Source organism: Lithobates pipiens, unplaced genomic scaffold (genome assembly GCF_037356315.1).
Source record: "Lithobates pipiens isolate NorthernLeopardFrog02 unplaced genomic scaffold, aLitPip1_a1.2 Scaffold_27, whole genome shotgun sequence".
In the NCBI taxonomy this organism is placed as follows: domain Eukaryota; kingdom Metazoa; phylum Chordata; class Amphibia; order Anura; family Ranidae; genus Lithobates; species Lithobates pipiens.
This window is the reverse complement of record NW_027507788.1, coordinates 139,102,877-139,121,226: the sequence shown is the minus strand read 5'-3', so window position 1 is coordinate 139,121,226 and position 18,350 is coordinate 139,102,877. Positions and strand designations below refer to the sequence as shown.

The window sequence follows — 18,350 nt, the reverse complement described above, 5'->3', positions numbered from 1 at the left end:
AGCAAACAAACAGAAATCCCAAAAGAGATGGAGCCCCCAATGCAATGCAACTAAAAGTCTTCCAAAGGAGTTATGGAAAGTCTATGGATCCAACTGGCAGCTGTCAGCTTGTTTCTGTATTTAATCTCTTGCCGACCGCCCGACGGAGGCAGAATGGCTCCCCTGCGCGAATAACCATAGCTGTACAGCGGCTACTTTAAGGGGTATAGGGAGCATGTGCACACATCCGCCGCGTCACTGAGAAGCCGATACATGTGCCTGGCAGCCACAATGTTCGCCGGCCACCCATGATCGTTCCTGATAGAGCCAGAACAGGGGTGTGTGTGTAAACACAAAAAATCCACATTCTGACAGGGAAGAGGAGACAGATCGTGTGTTCCTAGTATATATAGGAACAGCGATCGGTCTCCTCCCCCAGGCAGTCCCATCCCCCTACAGTTAGAACACACTGAGGAAACACATTTAACCCCTTGATCGCTCCCTAGTGTTAACCCCTTTCCTACCAGTGACATTTATACAGCAATCAGTGGCTATTTTTAGCTCTGATCGCTGTATAAATGTCAATGGTCCCAAAAAAGTGTCAAAAGTGTCCGATCTGTCCGCCGCAATGTCGCAGATTGCCGCCATTACTAGTAAAAAATAATAATAATAAAAATGCGAAAACCAATCAATATACACTTATTGCAATTTTTTTTACCAAAAATATGGAGAAGAATATATATCAGCCTAAACTGAGGAAGAATTATTATTTTTTTTTTTATTTGGGATATTTATTATTGCAAAAAGTAAAAAATATTGTGGTTTTTCTTTTCAAAATAGTCAGTCTTTTTTTGTTTATAGCACAAAAAATAAAAACTGCAGAGGTGATCAAATACCACCAAAAGAAAGCTCAATTTGTAGGGAAAAAAGGACATGAATTTTGTTTTGGTACAGTGTTGCACAACCGCGCAATTGTCAGTTAAAATAGAGCAGTGCCGGGCTGAAGTGGTTAATTAGCAGTCTCTGGGCTTTTCTGTAACAGTGACAAGGGCAGCTGTAGACTACATGATTACCTGACTAATGGGCTGCGGCTCCCTGGGACCACAACAATGATATCTGAATGGTAAGTGGGAGGGGATCAAGGAACATCTATTCCCTGATCTTCTAGGCTAAATGTGAAATCAGGAAGTGACCAACTACTGTAAAAGCACTGCTGCCAAATATCAACTAGAAAGCCGGACAAACAACTAATTGAGAAAAGGCCTGTTTGGTCGGCTGGAGCAGAGCTCTGGAGGGACATTAAGGGTCTAATAACGTCTCCATAAAGAGTACCTGTCACTTACCCAATGGGTTCCTTTGTGATAGCAATAAAGTTAAATATAAAACAAAAAAGTGTTAAAAATCTAAAGTATAATAAAACAGATAAAAATAACAAAATATTTAAGACACCCCTGATGACTACACACACACATATCTGAACACCTACGCTCATGTAGGGTGTGCACATATATACAAACAGCATTTGTGCAACACATATTGGTATTGTCACACACTCTGGAGTTATAGAAATACCTTTAAAGCATTGTATAAATGTACAGAATCTGCGCTAATGCCAAAAAAAAAACCCATAAGCATTGTGTAAAACCTTGCGCTAAGCAGGAACTTAAACATGTGATATAAAAATAGTACTATATAATAGTAGCATATAAGATATTATTAAATGTATATCAGTGACAGAAATAAAGTCCACGTGAATGTTTAAAGTGGGTGAAAAAAAATCTTCTTTAACAGTTAATTCCAAGAAATCCAACACCAACAGCAATAAACCGCTGTAGCGTGAAACCTCCACCTCTAAAATAGAGAGCGCTTACCACACATTATGGACCTTCTATCTCTAGAAAGGACACATAGGCAATGATCAGAGTCATCAAGGCCATATAGGCAATGCTCAGAGTCACCAAAGGGGTCCTTCAGATGTTAGTATTAATCTGCTCCTACAGGGAATGCACCACTGGTTCTCTTCCCAGCAAGGCTCCATGTAAGACATGGACAGAAGTATAGAAAGACAAAATGCTCCAATGGTATAAAATCTTTGGGCTGATTTATTTAAAGGTTAAAATTATACTTATATACGTATGTAGATAAAATGCCAGAAATATACAGTATCTTGCCAGTATTCAACTCAAACCCACACTTCAGGGATCAATGTTTGGGAAAAATCAAAAAGATTCCTTCAAAGGGGAAGTGGATAATGAAGGACTACTTTAAAACAGTTAGGGAATGCATAGGAACCTACTACTGTTGAGACAAACACTTTGGTAAGGACAAAGTAATATATAGCACAGCTTGCAGACTGCAGTGCAGTGCAGGAGTATATAACATAGTATGTCTCATATAACTGGTCAGTGGTAGGAAAATATATCCTGGCATCAGTGGAAGGAATATTTTTCTAGTGCTGGAGGTGAGTAGGAGGAGAAAAAGTCAAATTATTGCTGTCACAATGTAGGCAGGGTCTAACCAGTGAATCCAAAAATTGAGTAAACACGCATGGATAGTTAAAATTTGTCTATATTGTAGAAATTGACTGTTACCAGAAATAAGGCAATTGCCAGCAATTGCACCACATCATACCCTTTTTCTGGCAGAAGAGGGTGTTGTTTATCCACAAGACATTTTCCAATGGTAATAATTCAGCAATGTCACCTCATATAGTACCACAGTATGACAGAGGAGAACTTCCCTAGGAGGAGACTATGAAATAGAAGGTTCACACTGCAATCTCCATAAGTACTTGTAGATAACTTCCCTAGGAGATAACTTCCCTAGGAGGGGACTATGAAATAGAAGGCCCACACTGCAATCCTCATAAGTACTTGTAGATAAATTCGCTAGGAGATAACTTCCCTAGGAGGGGGCTATGAAATAGAAGGCCCACACTGCAATCCCCATAAGTCCTTGTAGATATCCAACTACCAGTGGGAGACACTTCCAGGAAGCTGACAGGGGACTCTCACTCTCCTCAACAGGTACATCTCCCTAATGCTACTCCTAAAATCTCCTTAACCAGTGAGGCCTCTTGTCCCTATATTACTCCCACACTGTATCACACAGAATTCCACTATTTATGGAATTCTCAGTCAAGATGGCTGCCAGGGTCTTGTGGGATTTCGGTATCCAATAGGATTGCTGTCCTCAAGAGGTAGCTGCCTGGATCCAATATCAGGAGACAATGAATCTTTAATGGGCTCCTGCCAGCCTGAAGGAATGACACAGTGCCACCTTCAGGTTGGAGATATACTGCAGCACCCACTTGCCTACAAGTGAAATACACAAACGATACCCCCAGAATTGGTGTCAATGGGATGAAAGAAAAAAGATCATTGGTGTTGGCAAGATTACCCTCCCCCCCCCCCAATATTTGGTGTCAGCAAAACTAAAGAAAGAATCCCCCCTGACATTGGTGTTAATGAGATAAAATAAAAAAGATCATTAGTGTCAGTGGGAATAAAGAAAGAATCCCCCCAGCATCTGGTGTCAGTGTGATAAAATAAAAAAGATCATTGGTGTCATGAGGAATAAAGGAAGAACCCCCCGTCCCACAGCATCTGGTGTCAATGAGATAAAATATAAAAAATTGTTGATGTCAGCGGGAATACAGAAAAAATCCCCCCAGCATCTGGTGTCAATGTGGGACTAAAGAAAGAATCTCCACCCAGCGTTGGTGTCAGTTATACCTCCTACTTTTGCCTGTACACATACCTGAGAAATGCAGGCTCCCTGTTAGTGTCAGTGGAAGATAAAAAGCCCTGGTATCAGTGGGAGTTAGAATACCCTAGTGTTGGTGATCACTGGTAACAAAAAAAGTGCAATTGTTGCTGTCAGTGGAATAACATAATCCCCCTCCCCCAGTCAGTGGAATTTAATATATAAAAAAGGGTATTGCTATTAGTGGGATTCAATAAACACCCTCCTCACCCAGTGCAAGGGGTATTGTCATTCAACAAACCCCATGCCCCTTAGGCCGCGTACACACGGGCGGACTGTATGGCCTACTTAGTCCGTCGAAACACATTTCAGCGGACAGTCCGCTTGTGTGTGGGCTTCAGTGGACTTTTTCAGCGTGCAGTCTGGCGTACTAAGTATTTCGGAATTTCCGTAATTCTGTCCGTCATACTTTGGTTTCAGCAGACAATCCGCTCGTCAGTAGGCTAGTTCGACGGACTAAGAATGACGCATGCTCAGAAAGGATTTACACGGCGGAAGGGTGCATTGCTGTGTATTGGACTTCCTATTTCTAGTCCCGTCGTACGTGCTGTACACATCATCGCGCAAGCTTTCGTCGGACTGTTTGGCTATCCGTGTGTGGTCAAGTCCGTTCCTTCGAAAGTATGACGGACTGTCCGTCGGATTGTATGACGGACTAAGTAGGCCATACAGTCCGCCCGTGTGTACGCGGCCTTAGAATTGGTGTTAGTAGGATTAAATATACTCTCCTTCACACAGAATTGGTGTCAGTGGGATTTCTTATACTCCCCACCCAGCATTGGTGTCAGTGGGATTTCTTATACTCCCCATCCAACATTGGTGTCAGTGGGATTTAATTACCCCCCAATCCCACCCAGCATTGGTGTCAGTGGGATTTCTTATACTCCCCACACAGCATTGGTGTTAGTGGGATTTAATTACCCCCCCCCCCCCATTCCCACCCAGCATTGGTGTCAGTTACACCTGTTACCATAGCTCTAAAGCTGGCCATGCGTTTTCTTTAGATTTCCCTTCAATTATGTAGTGCAAGGACCTGCCCGATTGCATAAAAAATGTAAATATTTAGGTTTGATCTCATATTATATAGTTTTGGTAAATTTAAAGAAAAGTTGTACAAGAAAATTGTATAATTTATGGCCAGCCTTACACTGGCCTGAGAGAGTGTCTACCATCTTTGACTAATGATATCAGTGGAACTATGAAAGTACTGTCTGCCAGGAGGTTACTCGGCCTGACAGTACTTGCATAGAGCTGAAGCTAGGAGATGGAATAAGTCCCAGCACATAGCAATGAGACATGTCCTTGACCTACGGGAAGCCAGCTTTTTCAAAAATGTCAGGACAGTTGTATCTCAATGTGTACAATAGATGTACAATGTATAAAACATGCACTGCACACATTATGGATATTCCATAGATATATACAGTATAAAACATATACCACAGTCACACGTCAGCCTGTTGCCTTGGGCTTAAGCCAACTCCTTCCATTTTTTCCCCTTTTTATAGCTGTCCTTGATAAACAGTAATAACCTGTACATTCAAAAAAGAGCCCCAGAGAAGAAATTATTTACATAAACAACATCAGCTGTATGGGTGGATTGTCAGCGCCCAGGCCAATGCAACTAATTTGTGACCTCTAACTTGTGGACTTTTAGCACTCCCTGAGTCCCTTTCACTAGTTCTGCTGCAACAGATTATTAAGGGCTCTTCCTTTTTCACAGCCGTAGCCCCTGATTTGCTTGGGGGGAGGAGCCAGCAGTATACAGTGGAGGGGGGGTGGGGGTTTGTGGTGAGTAGTATACAGCTGGGAGGGCAGTGGAGAGGGGGAATGCAGCCAGGTGGAAAAGCTAGGTGGACAGAAGAGGAGAGGGGATGCAGCCAGAGGTTTGGCAGGACAGATCCAGGTGGACAGAAGAGAGGAAGGGATGCAGCCAGGTGGAGGAGAGGGCAGAGCCAAATAAACAGAGGAAAGAAGGGAAGGCAGCCAGATGGAGGGGAGGACAGAGCCAGGTGGACAGAGGAGAGGAGGGGATGCAGCCAAGTGGAGGGGAGGATAGAACCAGGTGAACAAAGGAAAGGAGGGGAGGATGGAGCGTTGTAAAGAGAGGAGAGATGGCCCCAGAAGTACAGAGAAGAGAGACTGATGCAGCTAGGTGGGGGGAGGATGGAGCCAGATGGACAAGGGAGAGGTAGGGATGCAACTAGTTGGAGGGGAGGATGGAGCCAGATGGACAAGGGAGAGGTAGGGATGCAACTTGTTGGAGGGGAGGATGGAGCCAGATGGACAGAAGAGAGGAGGGAATGCAGCTAAGTGGAGGGAGAACAAAGTCAGGTCGACAGAGGAGGGGATGCAGCTGTCCTTTGGCACCACCCATCTGGTAAGACTCTCTTTGTCTTCTATGCTCTGCTGTGATGGTGGACGAGGAGATCTGGAGCGAAGGCCCAGACAGCAAGGTAGGAGCAAGCAGCTGCACTGACCGTGATCATCCACAGGCCAGCTAACTCTCTGCCACTGCATGTGACCAGTTTGGAAATCACAGGGTGTCCATCACTGAGCTTGGACAGCTGGGGAAGCTCAGGCTGCTAATGGATAGAGAACGGCTGTCAGACTGATACTCAGCATTAGGGATAAGCTTCGCGTTCGAGTCGAACATACGTTCGACTCGAACACCGACTGTTCGCCCGCTCGGCGAATACCGAACGTTATGGACCATTCGCGCCAAATTCGTGTGGCGCTCACGGCCCACAATGCACTGCGCCATCGCAGTGCATTGCTGGCTCATGATTGGCCAAGCATGCACTGTGACCCCACATGCTTGGCCAATCACAGCGCCGGCAGCGAGGAGAGCCATGATTGGCCATAGGCAGGATGCCTGTGGCCAATCATAGCTCAGGCTGTGTAGTACACGCCCCACACTATATAAGGCCACCAGGGCGGCGGCCTTGTGTAGTGTGCTGGCGTCTGTAGGAGTTAGTGGGTGTTCTCTGTGTACCTTCAACACAGTATACACCGTTCATTATCGGCCGATTTTGTGTTCTTGCTCTTCTGTAATTGAGCTGTTAGCAATCTACAGGAGTTTGTGCCTGTTGTCTGTGTGCACTGACCGCAGTATACACCATTATATCCACCTATATAGCTAGCTATATTGCTCTTTTGTAATAGAGCTTGCAGTCAGTTGTAGGAGATTGTGCGTGCTGTCTGTGTGCCCTGACCACAGTATACACCATTATATCCACCTATATAGCTAGCTATATTGCTCTTTTGTAATAGAGCTTGCAGTCAGTTGTAGGAGATTGTGAGTGCTGTCTGCGTGCCCTGACCGCAGAATACACCATTATATCCACCTATATAGCTAGCTATATTGCTCTTTTGTAATAGAGCTTGCAGTCAGTTGTAGGAGATTGTGCGTGCTGTCTGCGTGCCCTGACCGCAGTATACACTGTTATATCAACCTGCATAGCTAGCTATATTGCTCTTTTGTAATAGAGCTTGCAGTCAGTTGTAGGAGATTGTGCGTGTTGTCTGTGTGCCCTGACTGCAGTATACAACGTTATATCCACCTATATAGCTCTTCTCTAATTGAGCCATCTGCCATCTGCAGGAGTTAGTGGGTGTTGGGTGCCTCCATATACTGTGTCTAGAGACAACAGTGCTGGTCGTGGATGCAGTGCATCGTCATCATCAGCACGTGGCCATGGGACACGCTTGTCCTTCTTTTCGGCAGCTGGACATGTTGAGCCGCAACATGCCGAAGACTTGGTAGAGTGGATGACCAAGACCTCTTCATCCTCCTCATCCTCTCTCACCCAGGCTCAGGGTACTAGCAAAGCAGCTGCCAACGCATCGTCTTCCCTCCTCTCGATGTCATCATCAGTGACTCCTTCCCTAGACCCACCACATCCTCCTGAGGAGTCTCCTGAACTCTTTGAGCACAGTGTTGGGTACATGCTCCAGGAGGATGCCCAGTGTTTTGTAGGCTCTGATGATGATACTCAGCTAGAGGAAGGCAGTAGCGTGAGCACAGAGAGAGGGGATGCTCAAGAAGGACAGCAATCTGGCAGTCATGTTCCACAAGCTGCAGCATACTGCCAGGTTTGCTCCAGCGATGAAGAGGGAGGTGATGATGAGGGCACTGACTCCACGTGGGTGCCTGGTAGGAGAGAGGAGGAGGAGGAGGCACATGTCCGACGAGGCAGGATGCCCTCCGGGGGCCAGCTTAGGGGCAGCACACCAACTGAATCACACCGCAGAGCTCCGCCTGTGCAGGGCGCTGCCTCTGTGCGTTATTCTAAGTTCTTTGGTGTGGGCCTTTTTTGAGACGAGTGCATCAGATTGCACCGCTGCTATTTGCAACATATGTCTCAAGCGTATCTCACGTGGCCAAAACATCAGCCGCTTGGGCTCCACATGCTTGACCAGACATATGTTGACCTGCCATGCAGCTCGTTGGTAAGCGTACCTCAAAGACCCACACCAAAGAACAAAGCGGACCTCTCCTTGCTCCTCATCAGCTGGGATCTCCAACCCCACTAGACCTTCAGTCCTCTCTGAAACCTGCTCTGAGAGGAATGAAGGTGTAGAATTAGGTGTATCACAGCCAAGTGCTTCCGGGCTTTCTGCTAGCAGTACACCCACTTCCGATTATAACAGGAAAATTTCCCTGCCCCAGCTGCTGGACCATCGAAAGAAGTTCACTCCCAGCCATCCACATGCCCAGCGGTTGAATGCCAGCTTGGCTAAATTGCTAGCACTTCAACTGCTGCCTTTTCAGTTGGTAGACTCGGCCCCCTTCCGTGTTTTTTTTTTACAATGTGCGGTTCCTCAGTGGCAGGTCCCCAAACGCCACTTTTTCTCACGGAAGGCGATTCCGGCTCCCTACTGGCATGTGGAAGGCAATGTCCTTGCCTCGCTGGACAGGGCGGTCAGCGGTAAGGTGCATATTACCGCTGACTCATGGTCCAGCAGGCATGGACAGGGACGTTACCTGTCTTTCACGGCCCATTGGGTCACTCTTCTGGCAGCTGGGAAGGATGCAGGACAAGGTGCAGTAGTGTTGGAGGTTGTTCCGCCACCACGCCTCCAAAATGCTATTATTGGTTGCGACACACCTCTCTCCTCCACCCCCTCCTCTTCTTCTTCCTCCATGGCCTCTTCCAGTGCTCTGTCCTCAGAACCAGCGGTGCCCCGTAGGCGTTCCAGGGGCTACGCAAGTACGCAGGCAAAACGATGCCATGCCGTGCTTGCGCTGGTTTGTTTGGGGGACAGGAGCCACACTGGGGCAGATATTTTGTCAGCTCTGCAGGGGCAGGCCAAGAGGTGGTTGACACCACACCAGCTTAAGCCAGGAATGGTGGTTTGCGACAATGGCACTAACTTCCTCTCCGCCCTCCGACAGGGACAACTGACCCATGTGCCCTGTGTGGCTCACGTTCTTAACCTGGTGGTGCAGCGGTTCTTGGGCAGGTACCCGGGCTTACAGGATGTCCTGAAGCAGGCCAGGAAAGTCTGTGTGCATTTCTGCCAATCATTTAATGCCTGTGCTCGGCTGGCTGAGCTCCAAAAGGAGTTGAACCTGCCAGAGAACCGCTTTATATGTGACATGCCTACCAGGTGGAACTCAACGTTGGCCATGCTGCAGCGACTGCACACGCAGCAGAGGGCTATCAATGAGTACCTGTGCGACTACGGCACCAGGACAGGGTCAGGGGAGCTCGGTTTTTTCTCACCACGCCAGTGGGGCATGATCAGGGATGCATGCACTGTCCTGTCACCGTTTGAGGAGGCCACAAGGATGGTGAGCAGTGACAGTGCATGCATCAGTGACACTGTACCTCTTGTCCACCTCTTGGAGCATACGCTGCGTGGAATAATGGACAGGTCACTTGAGGCAGAACAGAGGCAGGAAGAGGAGGACTTCCTTGCCTCTCAAGGCCCCCTTTATCCACACAGTGTTCCTGCTGTCCCACCCATCACACAGGAAGAGGACAAGGGGGAGGAGGAGGAGGAGGAGGATTGTGTCAGCATGGAGGTGGAGGCTGGCACTCAGCATCAGCAGCAGTCTTGTAGGGATGATTTACAGTCCCAAGAAACCCGTGGACTTGTACGTGGCTGGGAGGAGGTAGCTGCGGATCATGTTGTCCTTAGTGACCCAGAGGACTCCGCACCGAATGCCTCAGCTAACCTACGCTACATGGCCTCCCTGATCCTGCAAAGCCTGCGGAAGGATCCTCATATTCTTCGGATCAAGGAGAGGGACCATTACTGGCTGGCCACTCTCCTTGATCCACAGTACAAGGGTAAGGTTGCCGACCTTATCTTGCCGTCGCAGAGGGAGCAGAGGATGAGACATCTCCGGGGAGGCCTTGCAGAAAGGTCTGTGCAACGCGTTCCCAGAGACTGGGAGGTTACAAACTCCTGGTACTGGACAACGTGTTGCTGAGGCATCGGTCAGAAGGAGCGGTGGAGAAGGTGGCCATCTGACCGATGTGTTCAGACAATTTTTTAGTCCACAACCCCAAGGTATGATCGGTTCCAGCACCCATCGCCAGCGTCTGATTTACATGGTGCAGGAATACCTAGGGGCAAGGTCAGACTTGAACACCTTTCCCACTGAAAATCCTCTGGCTTACTGGGTCTTGAGGATGGATCACTGGCCAGAGCTTGCACAGTATGCAATTGAGCTACTGGCCTGTCCTGCATCCAGCGTTCTTTCGGAACGCACCTTCAGTGCTGCTGGTGGCTTTGTTACCGATCACAGGGTGCGCCTGTCCACCGAATCAGTTGATCGACTGACCTTCATCAAGATGAATCAGTCTTGGATCACCCACAGCTACCAAGCACCTGAAGCTGATGTAACAGAATAATTTTTTTTGAAATATCACATCCCTTCAAGACTGCCTATGCTGATGCTGAGTGACTGTCCTGTTATGTTGATTATCTATCCTCTTCCTCCTCCACTGATATGTTGGAAGAACATTTCTGGTTCTGGTTGATGCCATCAGCCCAATTTTTCTGCCCCTGTTTAACAGGGGCGTTTAAGTACAATTTTTGATGTAATGCTTTGCAGCAGGGCTAATTCCTGCAATAAAACTAGAGTATATGGCAGAGGTTGCAGTGTGGTGGCACCAGCACCAGTGCCTAAGGCCCAATTTTTCTGCCCCTGTTTAACAGGGGCGTTTAACCACTTCAGCCCCGGACCAATAAACACCTTAAGGACCAGAGGTCTTTTTCCAATTTCGCACTGCGCTGCTTTAACTGGTAATTGCGCGGTCATGCAATATTGCACCCAAACGAAATTTGCGTCCTTTTCTTCCCACAAATAGAGCTTTCTTTTGATGGTATTTGATTGCCTCTGCGATTTTTTTTTTTTGCGATATAAATGGAAAAAGAGCGAAAATTTTGAAAAAAAAAAGATATTTTCTTCTTTTTGTTAAAAGAAAAATCGAATAAACTAAATTTTAGTCATACATTGAGGGCAAAATTTATTCAGCCACATGTCTTTAGTAAAAAAAATGTCAATAAGCGTATATTTTTTGGTTTGCGCAAAAGTTATAGCGTCTACAAACTAGAGTACATTTTCTGGAATTTACACAGCTTTTAATTTATGACTGCCGATCTCATTTCTTGAGGTGCTAAAATGGCAGGGCAGTACAAATCCCCCCCAAATGACCCCATTTTGGAAAGTAGACACCCCAAGGAAATTGCTGATGGGCATGTTGAGCCCATTGTACCTATCACAGTTTCGAAGGCCATAAAATGCCAAAATAGCACAAAACCCCCCAAAATGACCCCATTTTGGAAAGTAGACACCCCAAGCTATTTACTGAGAGGCATGTTGAGTCCATGGAATATTTTATATTTTGCCACAAGTTGCGGGAATATTACAAACTTTTTTTTTTTTGCACAAAGTTGTCACTAAATGATATATTGCTCACACATGCTATGGGCATATGTGAAATGACACCCCAAAATACATTCTACTGCTTCTCCTGAGTACGGGGATACCACATGTGTGGGACTTTTTGGGAGTCTAGTCGCGCACGGCACCCCGAAAACCAATCACCACCTTCAGGATTTCTAAGGGTGCAAATTTTTGATTTAACTCCTCACTACCTATCACAGTTTCGAAGGCCATAAAATGCCAAAATAGCACAAAACCCCCCCAAATTACCCCATTTTGGAAAGTAGACACCCCAAGCTATTTACTGAGAGGCATGTTGAGTCCATGGAATATTTTATATTTTGCCAAAAGTTGCGGGAAGATTACAAACTTTTTTTTTTTTGCACAAAGTTGTGCAATGCTATGGGCAGAAGTCAAATTACACCCCAAAATAAATTCTGCTGCTTCTCCCGAGTACGGGGATACCACATGTGGGGGACTTTTTGGGAGCCTAGCCACGTACGGGACTCCGAAAACCAAGCACTGCCTTCCGGATTTAAATATAAAATGCTACCAAAAAACCTGTTAGCGATGGCAGGGATCAGGCCTGACTCTGCGATCGCTGCAGTTATGTGTTTAGTGTTTTGTAAGTGACAGTGATCGATCGATACTGCACTTGGGTGGGCTGGGCAGAGGGGCAAAACGCAGGTGCTAGCAGGTATCTGGGCTGATCCCGCTAACAATGCGTTTTTTTGGAACCCTAAACTGCTGGGGACGCTAGTATAGATCTGATCAGATCAGATATTGATCTGTTCAGATTCTATAGCACTACGGGAGGTGTATGCTTTGCGTGTGGGTGTTAGCGGTACTGGCACTAACCTAGCGCTGCCTGGGGCGACGCAGACCCTGACCCTAAAACCTAATTGATATCACCCGCCGGGTGATCAGGGGGTTAAACCTTTATTGGGTAATAAATGGTGGGTGCCCTCATGCTATAAAAAACAAACTAACCAGAGTCACCCGTAACACTTATACGGTGATCAGTGGTGAAAGGGTTAACTAGGGGCAATCAGGGGTTCAAATTTTTATTAGGTAGTATATATATAAAAACCTGACGGGGAACCTAAATAACTAACTGGCTAACCAGCGTCACCAGTGACACTTATACTGTGATCGCTGGTGAAAGGGGGTGAAAGGGTTAACTAGCAGCAATCAAGGGGTTAAAACCATTATTGGGTAGTATATCGGGGTACCTAGCGCTATAAAAACCTGGCGGTGAACCTAAAAAAATAACTAGCTACCTAGCGACACTAGCGACACTGATGCAGTGATCAGAAAAATGATCGCTTAGTGACACTGGCAAAAGGGGGTGAAAGGGTTAACTAGCGGCAATCAGGGGGTTAAAACCATTATTGGGTAGTATATCGGGGTACCTAGCGCTATAAAAACCTGGCGGTGAACCTAAAAAAATAACTAGCTACCTAGCGACACATGCAGCGATCAGAAAAATGATCGCTTAGTGACAATGGCAAAAGGGGGTGAAAGGGTTAACTAGCGGCAATCAGGGGGTTAAAACCATTATTGGGTAGTATATCGAGGTACCTAGCGCTATAAAAACCTGGCGGTGAACCTAAAAAAATAACTAGCTACCTAGCGACACTAGCGACACTGATGCAGCGATCAGAAAAATGATCGCTTAGTGACACTGGCAAAAGGGGGTGAAAGGGTTAACTAGCGGCAATCAGGGGGTTAAAACCATTATTGGGTAGTATATCGGGGTACCTAGCGCTATAAAAACCTGGCGGTGAACCTAAAAAAATAACTAGCTACCTAGCGACACATGCAGCGATCAGAAAAATGATCGCTTAGTGACACTGGCAAAAGGGGGTGAAAGGGTTAACTAGCGGCAATCAGGGGGTTAAAAACATTATTGGGTAGTATATCGGGGTACCTAGCGATATAAAAACCTGGCGGTGAACCTAAAAAAATAACTAGCTACCTAGCGACACATGCAGCGATCAGAAAAATGATCGCTTAGTGACACTGGCAAAAGGGGGTGAAAGGGTTAACTCTAGGGGCAATCAGGGGGTTAAATCTTTATTGGGGGGTGATAGGGGGCTACCCTGGACCTAACACTAACTGTCCTGACAGTTTTTACTGTCACAACTGACACTGAATGCATTGATCAGTAAAGAAATGATCAATGCAATCAGTGACACTGTGACTGGGGGGGGGAGGGGGGGCGGGGGGGATCGGAGGGCGATCGGGGGGGGGATCGGGGGGGGTTTGTGTGCCTGTGTGTACCTACATGTCAGTGTAGTGTTGGTGCACACTTACTTTTACTCTTCTCCTCGTAGTCCGGTCAAAAAGACCGCCCCGAGGAGAATGACATCACTTCAATAAAACAATACACAGTGGGAGGAAGCTTCTCATTGGCCAGGAGCGATCCAGAGGGGGTGGCCGAAAACGAACGGCCATCCCCTCATCACGGAGCGCTCCTGGAGGGAACCGGACCGTCGTATCCAACGGGAGGGGGTCCGATTGGACCCCCCACCCGCTAGAAGGCAATCACGTACATCTACGTGATTGTGCCTGCCTGTGCCATTGTGCTGACGTACATTGGCAATACGGCGGTCCTGAAGTGGTTAATTACAATTTTTGATGCAATGCTTTGCAGCAGGGCTAATTCCTGCAATAAAACTAGAGTATATGGCAGAGGTTGCAGTGTGGTGGCACCAGCACCAGTGCCTAAGGCCCAATTTTTCTGCCCCTGTTTAACAGGGGGCGTTTAATTACAATTTTTGATGCAATGCTTTGCAGCAGGGCTAATTCCTGCAATAAAACTAGAGTATATGGCAGAGGTTGCAGTGTGGTGGCACCAGCACCAGTGCCTAAGGCCCAATTTTTCTGCCCCTGTTTAACAGGGGCGTTTAATTACAATTTTTGATGCAATGCTTTGCAGCAGGGCTAATTCCTGCAATAAAACTAGAGTATATGGCAGAGGTTGCAGTGTGGTGGCACCAGCACCAGTGCCTAAGGCCCAATTTTTCTGCCCCTGTTTAACAGGGGCGTTTAATTACAATTTTTGATGCAATGCTTTGCAGCAGGGCTAATTCCTGCAATAAAACTAGAGTATATGGCAGAGGTTGCAGTGTGGTGGCACCAGCACCAGTGCCTAAGGCCCAGTTTTTCTGCCCCTGTTTAACAGGGGCGTTTAAGTAAAATTTTTGATGCAATGCTTTGCAGCAGGGCTAATTCCTGCAATAAAACTAGAGTATATGGGAGAGGTTGCAGTGTGGTGGCACCAGGAGCAGTGCCTAAGGCCAAATTTTTCTGCCCCTGTTTAACAGGGACATGTAATTACAATTCTTGATATAATATTTCACAGGAGGGCCCCTTCCTGTGCCCACCCAGAGTAACGGTGAGGACTTATAGTGTTGTGGCACCAGCACCACAACCACCAAAGGTCAATTTTTCTACCACTGTTCAACAATGGCATGTAATTACAATTCTTGATATAATCGTTCACAGCAGGGCGCTCCAGAGCCCACCAAGAGTCACTTTGAGGGCTTACAATGTTGTGGCAAAACCAACACCTTGTTCCGTCATTTCTGCAGAGCATATAGGGCAGGCCTCTACTTTCAAACATCCAATTTACAAACATCTCCTACTTGCAAACGGAAGGAGACAACAGCAAGTGAGATGAAAAAAGATGGACGACCAAACTAATTATACAGGGGTGATAACCCTTCCCTATGTTTTCCAAAAAGCTTAAAAATAGTTTTTTTGACTGGAGCTACACTTTAAAAATGTACCAGTTGAAAATTACAAACAGATTCAACTTAAAACAACAAACCTACACAGTCCCTGTCTTGTTTGCACCGCCTGTATACTGCTGTTCTGAGTATATAGGGCCTGGGGGCCACACGCATTTCTTTTTTTTAATATGGGTACGGGGTTCCCCTTAATATGCGTACAAGACCTAAAGGGGCTGGTAATGGGCAGGGAGGGCTACCCATGCCATTTTTCTCAATGATTTTCAACCATATTGCAGGAACCAGATATAACATTAAAACCGCAAGCAATTTTAAATAGTGTTATTTCCGTTTAATGTCATTTTGTGCAGGGACTGTTCTAAACACGGGAAACATGTGGCACTTCACAGGCATACTACAGACACCCCCCAGGCACCATATTTAAAGGAATATTTCACTTTTTTTTTCACTTTAATCGTCATTAAAATCAGTGCTCCCGCCAAAACGGCCATTTTTAAAAACATTTTAGGCATTGACCCAGGTCCCCTGGGGCAGGAGCCAGGTCCCCAAACCCTTTTTAGGACAGTATCTTGCATATTAGCCGTTAAAATTAGCACTTTTCATTTCGAACGTTCGAGTCCCATAGACTTCAATGGGGTTCTAAAGTTCGTTCGAATTTGGGGTCCGTTCGAAAGTTCTGGTGCGAACCGAATCGGGTGGTGTTCGGCTCATCCCTAGTAAAGATGTGAATTGTCAGGTGAATTGCAAAGTCTAAAGCTGCATACACACGGTCAGCATTTCCGTCAAAAAAAGTGTGATGGAAGCTTTTGGTCAGATATTCTGACCGTGTGTATGCTCCATCCAACTTTTTCTGTCTGAATTTCCGCCAGCAAAAGATTGAGAGCTGGTTCTCTATTTTTCCGACGGAAAAAGTTCTTGACAGAAATTCCGTTAGTCTGTATGCAAATCAAATACGCAAAAAAAAACGCATGCTCAGAAACAATTAGATGCATGCTTAGAAGCATTGAACTTCATTTTCTCGGCTCCTCGTAGTGTTGTATGTCCCCATGTTCTTGACAGTCGAAAGTTCAGAGAACTGTTTTGTGACCATGTGTTTGCAAGCCAAGATTTTTCAGACGGAAATTCTGCTCATGTGTATGGGACATGAGCCAAAGTGGCTGAAGTAGAATAAAAAAAAAATCTCCCATTCAAATATTTTTAGTTCAGCTTTTTTAGCCTATATTTTACCATTTTCCTGAACAGTTGCCTCAATTCACTGATTAGTGCATTAAGACAAAACTGATCTAAATGAATAAGTTTCTTAAAATATTTTAATAAAATCAGTACATAACATGGTATTACATCTTACAAACAGTTTTTATTATTAGGTTCAACATTTAACAAAACATGAAAAATAACATTTATAAAAATATCAAAAAGAACATTTACAAAAACAATACTAAAATGAATCAATAAAAAATATATAATCCATCTGTCCTATGGGCTTGGATCTGGAACTGGCCTATTAAAATAAGAACAAAATCAATTATTACATAGCACCAAAATAAACAAGGTAAGAGGGAATGGGATCCTCATAATATCCACTATGAAGTCTCAAAACTCAGTTGGTTCGTGCTTTACTCTTCAATTAGAGATGAAGTTGAATTTAGCATTTATGGGATTGGGAGCCAGTGTTTTCTATTTTTCTGACATCTTAGAAAACAATTTGCAGCTCTGAATCATTTATTCTATAGCTCCCACAGTAGTGTGGCCCTCTCCCTGCTCAGGTCCGAAGGGGATGGAGTTGCAGTGAGTGACACAGCTAGGACAAGGACTGGCTATAGGACTGAGAGAGAAAGGAAAGAGCATGGGGTGAGTGACATGGACACACTGAGCCACAGATGACACATACACACTGTGGGGATCAGCTTCAAGTGGAAAGTTCTCAGAAAGGTTATCCAAGCCGCATGAAAGGTTAAGGACTTCCTGCTCGTGTTTATTGGTCAGCATGTCCAATCAAACAAAGGTATTCCCATGCAGGGTTAGGAAACCTAGTTCCAAAACAAAAGTCCAGTAAAAGAAATGTAAGCCTCCTGGCTAATAAACAGACCTCAATGTGGCTGCTCCAGTCATGCAGCCATGTCCCCTCACAGCCTGCTTGTCTCCTTTCTCAGCACCAACCAGATTAACCCAGGGAAGACCAATTATACCCCAGGTGAGGAACAAGGTGTGGCCAGTGCTTAATTCCTTGCTGCCTACAGACCTCTCACTGCCGCCCATTTACCTTAAGAACCTCAAGATCCTATATGGCAGATACACACCATCGATAGCTGACAGGGGCTGTTTGTCACAATATATACACAAATACACAGGGCATCCCATGTACCAGTTAGCAAAGATAACTTTAGAACATAGGTTGGACTTGATGGACGTGTGTCTTTTTTCAACCTCACCTACTATGTAACCATGTAACTGTTCTAGTTAGTGTTGAATTGTAACTCTGTTAACTTGCTGCACATTTTCACTATCAGCTTGTACACTTGCAGAGCACTTGAAGCACACATTCTAGCTGTCACTTTCCCTATAGCAAATTTGCGTGGCAAGTCTCTAGCAAGAGCAAAATTGCAGTGGTGAATCTACAGGAAGAGCTTTGCATGTCTACAGCATGAAAATTCCACCACAGTGACCCCTGTGGTGGAATGACTATTGCACAACATAACTGAACCAGAACTTACAGCAGACTTGCAGATTGTTTGCAAAGAAAGTTGATCTGGACTCATGAAATGAAGACTTGCTACAATTGTGCAATAAACTTGTGAAGTTTAGCAATAGCTTAGCAAGTAATTTTAAAACTTGCTGCACAATTACTTGCTATGTGGGTTAATGAATAAGGTGAGCAGCGTTAAACCGCTGTTATAACTTTTATGCTCGTCTTGAGCATGCTTTTCTCTCGCAGCAGAATAGACCTT

General features: G+C 45.7%; 1 protein-coding gene across 5 annotated transcripts in view; it reads left to right on the top strand.

Annotated features, from left to right (window-relative positions):
- The window catches only part of LOC143934174 (myosin-binding protein C, fast-type-like), a 242,826-nt gene that overhangs the window by 60,673 nt on the left and 163,803 nt on the right, over nucleotides 1-18,350 (top strand). The window lies entirely within an intron of this gene.